The 14,789-nt window shown below is 38.8% G+C and overlaps 1 protein-coding gene and 1 long non-coding RNA gene across 6 annotated transcripts in view; both read right to left on the bottom strand.

Annotated features, from left to right (window-relative positions):
* MEIS2 (Meis homeobox 2) overlaps nucleotides 1–14,789 on the bottom strand; it is a 174,829-nt gene that overhangs the window by 39,278 nt on the left and 120,762 nt on the right. The window lies entirely within an intron of this gene.
* The window catches only part of LOC140684296 (uncharacterized), a 38,085-nt gene extending 23,296 nt beyond the window's left edge, over nucleotides 1–14,789 (bottom strand). Inside the window, exon 1 of the long non-coding RNA XR_012056361.1 lies at nucleotides 1–14,789. This exon is cut by the window's left edge and continues 20,765 nt beyond it. This is a non-coding gene — a long non-coding RNA (uncharacterized lncRNA).

The raw sequence follows: 14,789 nt of genomic DNA, 5'->3' as shown, positions 1-14,789 counted from the left end.
GGTAAACCAGAAAAATGTTTGCTGAAGCTTACTAGATTTACTTTCCCAAACTCCCAAAGTATTATGTTTTATGAAGAACCATGTCATTCAGTTATACGTGCACCTTGACAATGATAACTAGCATGGTGCCACGGAAACCGGAAAAATGCATTTAGGGTTGGGCCTATGCATCAGAGAACAGAATCAATCTTCCTAATTAACTGCAAATTAGCAATCCCAAAATGAGTGGGATCAACCTGTCTTCACTGGCCAAGAATCATGTTAAGTATATAGCCTCCTCTAAGTGCCTCTAAATTACATTTATGCCTGTATAAAGTAACATTCTTTTAATCTAATGCTGCATTAATGTCACTGATCTGAAAGTTATTGCACTGTTTTAAATTTCTGCAGATAGGTAGACAGATAGAAAGATAAACAAATTAATAGACAGTTATGGAGATAGCCTGATATTTTGTTATTCAGGGCTCAGAGTAGCTCATAAATCACACTGAAGCCACAAACAAGGTACTAATTAGCATAAGTCTCTGGAAAGAAAAGTTTCTGTTGAATGGAGAAATTCTTTAAGGCCACTGAGCAGTAGCTATTAATAAAGATAAAAATAGTAAATGCAGAATGGAAGATAAAATGCAAAAATGGGACACAGTAGATATTTGATTAATTCCATCCCTAATGATCAAAATCTCCAAATAATGTTAGGCTAAAATGAACATTACTGATATACTGTTTTTACTCTTTAGGGTGTATGATCAAAAAGATCTTGGGTATTGTGTGAGTACAAAGGACTGACCTTGGGTGAATTAGCTTAATTAGTTAATGCTTGTAAAGCGCTAGATGGGTGTTAAGTATTAATTAATTATTAATTATTATTGGGTAAAGATGGGATTTGGAATCCCATCGCTCATACATTTGCCCCATCCTTCATACAAGAGCTTCATGGGGGCCCCACTGGTCTCTGCTTGCCTGCATGTCTCACAAGTCTCAGCAGAGTTTGGCAGGCCCATTCCAAGGGGAGGGAAATGGGGAGACATTAGGCACTTTGTCCTGGTGGCTGAGTGAAATCTGGATCGAGACACTTCATTTTCAGTTTATTAGTGTCTTGTTTTGTGATTTGATGAGAGAATTTGCAGTTTTTAGGTAAGCCAAATTCGTAGTGCAAGTTCTTTAAGGAACTTAAGGATCAAATGAATGTCCAAGTTTATCTGCATGTAATATGTGATTCAGAATGCTTCCTTTCAGTGCTGTTGTGAAACCACTTTTTTTCCTTTGTCTTCTTTTGCCATTACCTCATAAAGGTCGTTAACCTTATCTTTTATTATCATGATTTATACTATTTAATATTCAAAGTGAATAGTTTTAAATGACAAAGGATCCCTGACGAGCTTACAAAAAATACCTTCTCAAAATTATTCTGAGGTATCCTTCCCAGCCACCTTTGCCCAGAGCTGTTCTTGATCAAGTGTTGGTAATATTCATTTCAGGTTTATTTTCAGGGTTATTCAAATATTAGTTATTGTAAATCCCACTAATACACCGACTCTCAGACTAATATTTTCCTTTCATTTTAGCATGATACATAACTATTGGTAAATGACATTGAAAGGAATGTAACATTTAACTACATTTCACTTTGCATTAGCATTGTCCAATTTCTCATGTTTTAAATTTTTCTGCCTCACTGCAGCCTAGAAGAAAATACATGCTGGAATAATTATATGAACAATTTAGATTTAACATATTGAATAGCAGAAGAGATCATGCCCGCCCATTTATATTTTTTTCGCCTTTTTCTCCATGCTAGTCTGGAAGATGAATAATTTCTCTCCTTAGAAGCATACCTAATAAACAAAGCTCTAATGCTTAGAAGGGAGTGAGGGGAGGAAAGCACTTTATTACTACTGTTCAGATCAATACACAAGAATCTCAGGATGATAGGGTAATTAAAACATGCACAAAGTAATTCATCAACTTTCACTTGCCTTTTGAACCAGCTTTCTGATCCCTGATGTTTTTGCTTGCAAGAATTCATGACAGCTCCCAGCCAGCCTTTCCCACTTAGCTTACAGCCCTAGTTTTCATTCACAAACAAGAAATTGTGTTGGCCTTGCAGTGCATATGCTTTGTGTTTTTTCATCCCTTCCCTGCTCTTTGTCTGATGTGAGATGCTAGCTAGAAGTAAATTTACCTAAGAGCCAAGAAAAAGGGAAAAAAACAATCTGCGCTGTTTGACAAGTGAGAAGTTCAGCATCGACTCAATCACTGATAATTTTATGCTGCTGGTTATTACACTTGGATTGTTTGTAAGTGCTCCTATTAAAAAATGAAATAACCACTCCTGCTGTAATGAATAGACCAAAGAGTGTTTGAACCATTTTCATGATTAAAAATAATATTAAAACTTACTTTGAGTTATCTAGTGGAAATGTCTCATTTCAGCTGGGGGCTGTGACGAGCAGTGTTCGCACCACAGAGCACCACTTCCTGCACTCCCAGAGTTGACTGTTATGATAATTACCTTACTGGCATTCCTGTTTTGTTTCCCAGACCCCCAAATGTTTCTTTTCTAATGACAGAGCTCCAGTTGCGGCACATAAAATGAACAGAATGCGTCTTAGAAAAAATTCAATTCTGTACTGATTAGGAAAAATTTAAAATATAACTTCAGTTGAGCTTGGCTATTGTTACAGGTAAGGACTGTGGATCACTGAAAGCAATGGAGTTAGGTCTTCATAGGAGTTGATTGTGTATTAATGTAGCAGAAAGGCTAGGAAAGATTTATGCACTGAACAGGCTCAAGTTCCTGCAGAAGATTTAATCATATTTCTTTGCTTACACAAAACACAACCTCCCTTAGTTATTTATCATTTGCCCTATAAATACCTGCTAGCCTATAAAAGCCTCTCTTATTATCTTGTGTTATCACGACGCACAGGGTGTCAGCTAGGGATCAGTCTCCTTGCGCTAGGCTAAATGTACTGATCAAAAAATAGAGTCCCCACCCCAAACCTTTCCCAATCTGCATATCAGACAGAGCTCACAGGGAGATGTGAGGGTGTGGTGGTGATTTGGGAGGATTAAGTAACAGTAAAACAAACAATTTAGCATAAAAAGCAGGAGTCACTTGCCTAACCAAAGACAGATGAGAGTGATTTTAAGGCACAGGTAGAGGCAAGCACTAAAGAAGCATTTCAAAGAGTGTAAAGGGTAGTTTTAGATGGTTGCCAGGGAAGAAACTCTCCACACAAGACAGGGGACATCAATACAGCTACAATGAAGTTACAGTTCTTGGTTTGATTTTCCAGTCACTAAATAAATAAACCAGGTTACCAAAGTCAAAGAGAGAAGCACAAGTTTCTCCATGAGGGCAATTCAGGTTTTTTACTGGAATTAAAAAATATCTCTGCACTGTTTTTGGTGTTCTCCCTGAACAATAGAGAACCTTGGATGCAATCACTGCTGCCCAAGTCTGCTCCTATCCCCTTATCAAGGGCTTTACAGTGGGACCACACTGGCTATCAGCTGGTTTCTGGTGTTAAGTTAGCCACTCACTTCAAAGCAAAATTTTCAGAAAATCCAAAACTTTAAAAGCACCTTACACCATTGCAACTAATTTCAACTAAAATGCAATTTCAATGAGCCCTAGCTATATATGGGAAACTTTGAGCCTAAGTGACTTATGCAAAAATGCCTAGTTGATTTTCCATAGAACTTGAACAGCTAAGTCACTCTATGCTTAAAAAAAACCACCCCAAATTTGGTGGATTTCCCCCTTATTTTTCTTGTAGAAGATGAAATGCAATACTCAACAGGTTTATTAAAGGAAACCACATTGATCAGTGTATTTCATAACTGCTAAAAACCAAACCAAATAAGATCTGTCATTTGTTGCACATCTTATCCTGAAAAATAATCCAACTTGATTTCAGATTTTTAAAATTAAACATCCAAAATATTCACCCCTGGAATGAAATTAATTATGACAATTTCTACTCAGAATCTAGTTATTTCAAAAATTTATTGGTCTCTGGAAATAGGTGCTGCTTATAATGAATGTGTCATCCACTATTGCTGTAACAGGAACAATTAATGAATAATAGATTTATATTTAAAATGTATATAAATTATGAAATCTGATGTGGTGACTGTAGTGTATATTCTTCAGTAAGCAAGCTTTAAATGAAATACAATTTTTATTGGAAGATAATCCATTCTAGCAATAAACTCAAACCCACAATTTTTGCAGCCAAAAATAGCAACTTTGCTGACAGTCTTCTCTGAGCCTTAAAAGCAACAGTCCATCACAGAAAATATATTTTTATTTCTGATAGCTCTCAGTTCCTGCATATAAAGAAGAGGTTATTGTAGTACTACCTAACATCACAAAGTATGACAGCATTATTATTGACATTTTTAGATGGAATAACTGAGGCAGAAAGAAGTAAAGTGACCTGCCTAAGCAGCTCAGAGACACAAGAAAGAAAATGTTCCATGTCTGTTGGATCCCAGCATACAGTTCACTTGGCTACACTGCCACTTTTTATAGCTGCTATTATGGATTACTTGATCTTAACATTTGAAATTCTACGATTTCAATAGGATAAATTCTAGTTATCCCAGAATACATTTTATGTATTTTCAATTGCCTTATTTAATACAGGTTTGATATCTTAAAAATAAACAACTTGTAGAAGTCAAAACAAAAGCCATACAAATGTTTGTGTGTTGCAAAGAATAGGAAATGTATTCCATAAATATGAATTCAGTAGGGGACATAAAAATGTCCTCTCTTTAAGACCATTTGATCTCAAGGATTTGTCAGACTGTCCTTTTCTCTGAATCTTGTTCTTTGTCATTGATCATGAATATGAACAGACTGATTTGTGGATGTGAGAAACGTCATGCAATAAAGAAGTTCTGCGGGCACCAACTCCTCATTCTCAACCAACTCTCCTTAGAGTTTGTGGAAATAAACATGGAACCAATTTTTGCAGTTCTATACTCAGACAGATATCCTTTGATTTGAGCAAGGGTTGGCAGGAGCTCCCCTGGGATGAAGGCAATCCCCGTTGTGATGTGGGAGTTGTACCATCACTGAGCTTCCCCACTGCGCTGGGACAAGGGCTACCACACATTTTGCTAGCAGGTGGTACTAGTCCTGGTGAATCTGCCCCTGTTGCTGGTGTTGCAAGGAGATTCTTGCAGCAGGATATGCACCACTGTGGCAGCAGCTCTCTGGCCACAGAAAGCAACAGACAACTATCCCAGGCCTTTCTGGGAAAAGTCTGTGAGAAGATCAGAGAAAAGAATGAGAAACAATTCTTATCTTAACCTGCTGCACCTGTTGTTGTGAACATGTGGAATGTGTTATGGAGATTTGTTTACCAAAGGGTGGTTTCTTAATTAGCCAATGGTGATGGGTTTTGATTGAAGGACCAATCAAGTCCAACTGTATTGTAACTGTCTATAAAAGCAATGAGTTTCTTAATAATGATATATCTAATAAAAAGATTGATCGGCCTTCTGTGAATCACAGAGTCAATGCTAATTATTACCCAGCCGGGGGCCCGTTGCAACGACACACCGCTTCACTTGAAGGCTGCAGCTCACCCCATGTCCAGTTGTGAATATTATGGATGTAACTCTCCTCTACCTTTGCTCTAGTCCAAACATCCAAACATTGTAATCAAATCCATTTATTACACAAATGCTTTTGCATGGCATATAGATTTTTTTGCATTAGAAACAAAAAATTTGACAGGAGCTCAGAAAAATGTAATCCATAACCTGCAACCCCACCCCCCTCCCCCAATTACAAATTCTTACAAGAGAAATGCTTATCTCCTCACATTCATGCTTGAACAATTCACAAAGGGCTGACTGCCTTTTCATCAAGCTCACCAAGACCAGTATAACTGTAGACTGTGCTGAGGTATAAGGTGTGTTAAAAAATATTGCACTGAAAAAAGGACAGGTAAAACATTTGAACAAGGATAACATCCAATCCAAATCTAGCCTAATAAGAAAATAAAACCTGAATTCTCCATAAACCATCTTGGATTTTGGTGCTGCAAATTCAGTATTATGGCCTAAGAGAATAGGAAAAATGAACCAAAAATCTCAGATCAATATGCACTCATTACAGAAATATTATCTCTGACCTAGATATGAAGCAGTGACTGTAAGCTTACATACTAAATCGTCCTTAATTCAACAAATACTTGAGTAATACCTTTGCAAAAATTTTCACACTTCCAACCACAGTTGCTGTGGTTTTTCTGAGCAAATTGAAAACACTAACTATAATAAAACATAGAATTCCCTCACAGACTCTCACAGTTACTGACTTCCTGAGATATTCAGTCTCAAAATTTGAAGTTGCTGTGCCCTCCTTGAAGAAAAGGTTGGTTTCATTAGCTCTGTGATGGACCAGAAGTTAGGGCACAGCAACAGTCTCAAATAGGATAACTTGAAGTGTGAATATACACTATATTAGCTGTTTCTTAATAATGAGCTGAGCATGCTCTCCAAAAGAGTAAATCAGAATAATTCCACCTTTGAGAGGTAAATTGTCTCAGAAATGCTGCATTTATCATGAAGAGAGAACACACATATAAGTAATTACCACAGAGTGTCTGTCAAGATACAAGTGCACATTGTACTTTTCTTCATGGTAGTTTGTGTGCCTGTTGCCATGTGCCTATGTGCCATAAAATCTGTTGTGGGGCTCTCCTAAGATAGACAAAAGAGAGATTGAGCCTACTTTGCTGGCATTGTCACCTCTGGTGTCTGGAATACAAATGTAGTTAGGAAGTGGTGGATGAAACAGATTTCTCAGGTTTTTTATTAGTTTGATCCTTCAGATTCCAGAAGGGCCAAGATTTCACCTGAGTGTGCTAAGAATGAGTTTTTCCAATCTTGATTCTATTTCTACTCAGGATATGGATAGACAATCATAAGCAAATGACTTACAATTTCTCAATAAGAGAGCATTCATCAGCTACACCACTACCAGTAAGTGACTGCTAGTCTGAGCTCGTTATACAGTAAAATCTGTTTGCATGTGTTACTTCTTGGGGGATAAATACAAGAGATATTGAGGAGTATATTGTCTAACCAGGCACCAAGTGTAAAAGACAAGTGAACAAAGTGCATGGAACAATGTGCATGGAGCAATCCTTTGACAAAGGATGCTATAGTCTCATGAATTCCTAGCCCAAAACTTGTTTTGGACTGAACATTTGAGGATAAAAATTAAACAGAGACAGGGCACCATTACTCTGATTTGGGGTAAGCAGAACTGGGCCCGAGTTCATCCTGCAAGATGTAAAACAATGAAGAGTCACTCCCACCAGCAGCAAAGAAACCTAGGTAGTTTCATAGAGCAGGTTAACCTGTGATAGAAACTGCCCTGTGAAGTACTCTTCCCCATCTGTGTTGATTAGAATAGAGAAACAATACTCTTAATTTAAGTGCTCACTTAGCTGCTTAATGTCAGCTTGAATAAGAGTGGGTGAGAACCAAGAAAATTAACCAAAAGCATAGATCACCTTTTGCAAGGTATTACACAAGCTACAGTGCTGAGCTTAATGTAGAGCAGCAGAATTTTAATAATACATTGTCAAACTAGGAGCTTCTTCTCATAGTGAATAAAAAATTGCCAAGCATTCTATCCTCCATATCAACAGTTTTCAGAGACAGACAGAAGAAACATGCCGAAGGTAGGAAACATAAGAGCTAATCCCCACTTTGCAGCATTGAACCACCACAGCAAACTCTTGCTGAAGCTAAATGTAAGCCCAGTACAGACAGGAAAGTCAGAATCATTTCCTTGGTGACTGGTCTGCTGCAATCTGGAAGGGCAAGAGACAGGCAACAGATCAGTTAAGAGAAACAACAGCTAAGCAGGAAAGGCTGCAGACCAAAGAAGCCAGCAACTTCCAGCCATAATGCATAGGTGACACCCCAGCAATAAAATTGACACGTAAAGCAATAAATAGCAAGGAAATAATCACTCCCCAGCTCATTCACAGTGTGTGAACAGAGTTCTGACAGAGCTAAAGTGACTTAACTACAAAACATCATCTAGAACACCCTGCCAATACCAGGGTAAGGGGGACTCCAGGAGATTCATTCACATTGGAACTAACTTCACCTGGTGAGAAGAGATATATAAAGAGTATAGGCTTACAGCATAAAACCAACCAACAGTATGAAGACAGCACCAAAGTAGAGGAAAAAAGGAATATCCATGGAAATAAGGGTTTGAAGACCTTCCCAAAAGTCAGCACGCTTAAGGTACTTTGATGTCTCAAAAGTAGGAGATGGCATGGGTGCCACGTCTCCAGACTGAGATGTATGTTAGCAATTTCTGGTCCTCTATTGAATGCTTGTTGGCACAAAAGTCACAACAGCAAGTATCTGTTAAAAACAAAAAGTAATAACTCACTAAATCTCAGAAGAGTAATCACAGGCTGTAAGCAGAAAGAGTTTGGAGATGGCCTCAGGAAGTCATTCTGCATTACAGATATCATGAAGCCTAGCTGCTGCTGCAGCTTTAAATAGCTCTTCTGATACACAGCCAGATTAATTTGGGATGGATTTTGTGTACCAGCACATTGTACATGAAACATCTATTAACTTTTTTCATTGCCCAGTCAGGACGGGTCTAAGCAATCTCCAACCATGCCATGCAAGTGCTGTGTCATAATTCAGTCATCAGGAGGTGCTTACAAAGTCAGGAGCCATCAGCAAGCGCTGCTGCCTGAAGTCAAAGTGCCTCACCTCTGTGACACATCAGAGCATCAAAGGCTCATAAAGAGAGTGCCCCCAGGCCACTCCCAAAGTCTTGTGTGTGGCAGTACTGCTAAACCACTGAGATAGCTTCACTTCAGCTGTCAGAACTGGGGTTCTTTTTCTGTCTGTGTGTAGAAAGACCATTTCAGGCTGTCTAAAAAAAATTAAATTATACAGGGAGCAGAGAGAAAGAAGTGCAAAATGATGCTTCCACCTCACATAGCAAACCTCTCAAACTAATCAGTCATAGGGGAGGCCAGGTGTCATTTTTGACATATTATTTAGCATCTCTGTCTTTGTTTTATTCTTTTCTAGACTGATGCTGTTTTGTTAATTAAGCGAAATGAAATTTCCAGTGCTTGAAATTCAGAGGTGGCCTCCTCTGTGAGCCAGTTTCCCTGTTCTCCATGAACAATTTAAAAATAGAATTAAGTTGGATTTGTTGTTTCGTTTCTTTTAATTGGTATCACTTTGTCTAGTGCACAAATGCACATGGCTGTAATTTAGTGAACTTCAGTCTTCCTCTTGTGGCAAATTGATAGGAAAATTTTATTATGAGTGGAACAATGACTACAGGGAATGAGGGGGAATCTTGGAGAACTACATGTAATTCGGTTGACTAAATGTAATACCTGCATTATATCAGTAGCTAATGAAAACTGTGCTGAATACTGGCAAAGCCTAAACCATTTCTGATTCCAGCTCCTGTCAAAAGGCCACTCCATAAATCATACCTGAATTTTATATAGTGTCAGGAGCCAGTAATCTGACAGAGTGCAATGAGGTGTTTGGACCAAAACACGTATACCAAGTCATGTGCTCCTTAGCTTTGTAATCAGAGGGTCACACAATCCATCTATGGATTTTAATAAGTAAATTATTATGTCCCCTTTAGTGGTAATTATTTTACACATCACTTGTTCCTGGTTTATTGACACAATTTAATATCCTTATTACATAAAATTACCAGTATAGCCAATCAGTATTTATTATAAATGACTAGCCTGTGGAGAGATTCTGTTATTTCCTTTCCATGCCAAAATGTAAAAGACACAACAGGGTCAGCATCATATTAGACCTCGATTATTTTTGAGATGCAGCCAGTCTGTACTAGCCTGGTTAGGGACAGCAAGGTCAGAGTTGTGAATGATTTTTGGTCAGCAATTTTCAACGGATTTTTCTTTTTTTACTGCTTTTCTTTATACACCTGAAGAAGGGCCAGATCCGAAGCAGTCTGGATTTTGTTTTGCTAGCCGCTTTAATCTGTAAGAGAATGCACAAGTACCCTGCAGGAATTGGATCTAAATGCCTAATCATCCTCTGTCTAGAAAACAATATGAATCTTATTTATTTTAGTTAATTAAAAATGTTTTTTCTGGTTCCAAAAACTAGCCTTTTGCATCAAGTTTTCTAGCTTCTTTACACATTATGATGCTTACTTATATTTTGAAGAAATTTAAATCAAAGCACATGCTCTTAACTATGTTGAAATAAAATAATAAAATATTTTAATAAAATACAAAGTTTCAATCAAACACACAACCCCTTTAACTAGCCATTCTGCAATAAGGATCCTAACTGAGGATGAAGGCATATGTTACATTTCTCGGAGGAAGATGAGTCTGATTAGTCTTTTTCTTTGAACCCTGGCTTATTAACTTTTTCATGAACATTTGAACAGTTCAATTTTTCTCCATTAATGTTTGTTGATAAATTTTTTCCAAGCTCATCCACTTAGCAAAAGAACAGTGGTTTTTCAGATGGAGCAAGTGGGAGAAATCTCTACTACTATTTTCTTGCCTTACTTTGAACATTTGTGCTCAGACTCATACCTTTGCACCAAGCACTACACTCCAGCAGTCCCAGCAGAGGCAGGATAGGCAGCAGCTATCCTACAACTGCTTATGTTAGGATTTTCCTGTTGTTGGATTAGGGCTGGCATAAACTATATATCAGGACTATATTCTCGTAGCTCCCTACCTTATTCCATTGCTGACTGGATCATTAACACATTGATAATATACGGAGACAAGTACAACTATTTCACTGCTTTGGAAATAAGAGAGAAGTTCAAATTTCTTGTACTGTCCTTCCCCTCCTCCCCCAGCCAGTCAGGAGGTTGAAGGAGACCCTAACAGCAACTTTGCTAGTGAGGAATGAACAAATGTCCCCATAAAATAGTTACTCAGTGTTTGTGAAAATAGCACTGAGAATTTGTCACAAATAATAGAAAACTGTCACATGTGAGGAAAGATATAAAGCACTGTTGAATCCACAGTCACGTAGGCTTTGCAGTTAGAGGGCTGAGCTCCACAATGAACAGGTAGAAATACAACTCTGATGCTTTGTGCTCATGCTGCACAGAGGATTTGGCCAGAATAAGAGCTGCTTTCTCCTGGAAGGGTTCTGGGATAATCATAATGTTCATGCAAGGATATCTCTCCTTCAGCCTTTTGACTTGCTCCTTCAGCACAGGACTGGCTCCCTCTCTTGTTCTTCCATAGACTCATGTACTAGGATCTAGGTATTCCACTAATTTCTGATTGTTCTGCTGTTGCTTAATATAGAGCCATGTACATACGGAGTTACTGTTCCTCAGATAAGACGGAATTTTAAAAATCTTATCTTTAAAAATCTTAGTCCATATCTCATTTTTCTCCTATACTTTCCAATAGTGGTATTTCAGGGGAAGACCTACTGTAAAAGAACAGGAGAAAAAAATAAAAACAAGTTTCCTGTTTTTGCCAACTTGCCTATTCCTAATCCACTAAGTTCCTGCACTGTCCATGAGAGAATGAAAACTTGATAACATCCTTCCTTTTGTTAGTAAAACTATTGTACATATACTTTCATGGGGACAGTGATTAAAAATCATACCATGTGGCTTAGGCAACCAATGGAAAAATGGAAAGAGTGAATAATGATGCATGTGGGGAACTGATTTTGCAAGCAGTACTGGGCTCAGTTTTATTTATGTAAAACACTCACTGAGTAATGAACAAATTAATGGAAAAGCAAGAAACACCAGCTCTGTCTGAATTAACTGTATTAAGAAGAGATTTCTTCATTCTATACCTAACCATGTTTCCATTCTTTAAAAACTCCTGGGCAAAATTGAAAAAATATTGGGAAACAACTGATCCTACTTGGTCAAATTGCTAGTGCATATTAAGAGAGGAAGGTGGAACTGCAGCAGGGTTTGCTCCTCCATCCTTCACAGTATAAATCTCACCTATTGAATCATAGCATGATTTGGGTTGAAAGGGACCTCAAACACCATCTAGTTCCACTCCCAGGGACACCTGGAATGGGCAGGAACACCTTTCACTAGACCAGGTTGCTCAAAACTCTATCCAACCTGGCCTTGAAGATTTCCAGTGATGGGGCATCCACAACTTCTCTGGATAATCTGTTCTAATGTTTCATCACTCTCTTAGTAAAGAATTTCTTCCTAATATCAAATCTTAATCTGTATTCTTTCAATTTAAAATCATATGCTGGTGTTATTTGGGATGGAATTAATTTTCTTCACAGTAGATAGTATGGGTCTGTATTTTGGATTTGTGCTGGAAACAATGTTGATAACATGGCAATGTTTTCAATACTGCTCTGCTCTGCTTACACAGAGTCAGGGCCATTTCTGCTTCTCACTGCACCAGCAAGGGGACTGGGGATGCACAAGAAGCTGGGAGGGGACACAGGTGGGACAGCTGACCCCAACTGACCAAAGGGATATCCCACACCATATGGCATCATGCTCAGAATATACAGTGATGGGAAGAAGGAGTAAGGGGGGGGGGGGGGGGTGCTGTTCAGAGTGATGCTGTTTGTCTTTCCAAGCCACTGGAATGGAGCCCTGCTGTCCTGGGAATGGCTGAACACCTGCCTGCCCATGGGAAGTGGTGAATTAATTCCTTGTTTTCCTGTGTGAAGCTTTAGCTTTACCTATTAAACTGTCTTTATCTCAGCCAACGGGTGTTCTCACTTTTCCAGTTCTGTTCCCCATCCCCATCCTGACTCTTTCCACTGGCAGGGGGGAATGAATGAGCATCTGAGTGTGGCTGACATAGGGCTAAAGTTAAACCATGACAAACGTTGCCTCTCATCCTATCACTACACACACTGACAAAGAGTACCTCCCCATCTATCCTGTAGCCCCCCATATTTACTAGAAGGTGGTGTAGGGTCTCCCCAGTCTTCTCTTGTCCAGGCTGAACAACCCCAGCTCTCTCAGACTGCCTTCATAGGAGGCGTGCTCCAGCCCCCTGATTTTCTTTGTGGGTCTACTCTGGACCTGCTTGAGCACATTTGTGTCCTGCTTCTGCTGAGAGCCCCAGGGCTGAACACAGTACTCCAAGGGGTATCTCTTGAGACAAGAGGGAGAGGATCACTATCCTCAAGCTGCTGGTCACATTTCTTTTGATGCAGCCCAGAGTACACTTGACTCTCTGGGCTGTGAGTGCGCAATTCTAGCTCATGTTCAGCCTCTGATCCCCCAGTGTCCTTCCTGCAGGGCTCTCAATAGGTCAAGGTCCTCACAGGATTTCAGAATAGTGAAAAGCATTTTACAATGCCATGGTGGCTGATGCTACTCTTCAGCAGCACACCTCCCTTCACAGACTTGAGAGAGAAACCACATCTTTTGGCAAGCACCTTGGAACAATGCTCCTTCTGAAATACAGGCCACTTCCTCTTATAAGTACTGTGCTGAAGCCACCATGATGATTTCTCAATAGATTTATGTCTTTGTGTGGGAACTTTTGCCACATTTGCATTCTGCTTTCTTGAGATAAAACACTAATGCTAACTCATGGCACCACCACTCCCTCACTATTAAGCTGTTAAAGTTTCTTTGCTTATCAGTGTTTTTCAAGGAAGTTCACAACTTGAGAGGTCAACTTTAAACACACTGAAACATTAGCTTGTAGTGACAAATATAGAAGATAAGATATGTCTGGAAACACATGGAAAATGTGGGAAATATCTTTTCTTTGTTTACCTTATGAAGTAGAAAAAGAGGAATAAACCTGCTCGTGTTCCCAATCAAATACTAGAACAAAGCAGGTCTCAGACAAGGGCTGGGACACAGCAGCAAGTCTGAACTAAATGAATAGTCAGCAACAGTGATTATGAGTCACCTACAAAGAAGGGAATATGTTTTCTACTATAATCACAATAAAACAATGAAGTAGGAAATGGAACTTGAAGCAAGTGCAGCAAAATTGTTCTGAAATAGACATTTTTAAGGGCTGCTTTTTCTGCTTTCTCTGCTGATAGTTTTCTGGATCTTTTTTTAATCAAATGAGGAAATCTGGATTGTTCACACTGGAAAGAAGATATGTTTTTCTCTTTGCTGGTAATCTAAGATATCTCCTGCAAAAAACTTGGTCTGTGACTAGGAAATCCCCCCTCCTGCCATGCAAACTCTCTCATTCTGATATTTTTCTGTTTCCAAAGCCCTCTAAACCATGTGAAACTGCAGAAAATATAACTAAAATAAATCTCAAAGACTAATATTTTAATTAATGAACTGTGAACTATATGTATTAACAAAATTATTTCACTGCAGTGTGAGGTGTCAGGTAAGTATTACTAGACCCTTTCTCTTACAGAGGGAAGAACTGAATTAAAAAGGAATTATCTCTCAGAGCAGTGATTTACATGTTTCAAATCTCAAGGCTAAGCCAAAGAGAGCTATGAGAGTATATCAAGCTGGGAGAAATGAAAAAGCTTAACCTTTTGGAAATTCTTCAATGAAAGGTCCACTCCCAGTGCTATGTCCCTAAATTCCCTCCCTTTGTTGTGTTTCAGTCTGGGACCAGTGGAGGGGACATAGATGAAGTGGCTGTTCTCAATTCACAGGGGACCTGTTTAGGGTGAGAGAGCTGAGCAGACCAGCATCACCAACTATCCAGAACAAATGACCCAGAAGAGGTGTCTCAGGAGCTAAAAGAAAATGTAGGAGAGGAGGAAAATTCACCTTTATTGTGTGTTAGAGA

Source organism: Taeniopygia guttata, chromosome 5 (genome assembly GCF_048771995.1).
Source record: "Taeniopygia guttata chromosome 5, bTaeGut7.mat, whole genome shotgun sequence".
NCBI lineage: Eukaryota > Metazoa > Chordata > Aves > Passeriformes > Estrildidae > Taeniopygia > Taeniopygia guttata.
Note: the sequence above shows the minus strand (reverse complement) of the source record. Positions and strands in the feature narration are given on the sequence as shown.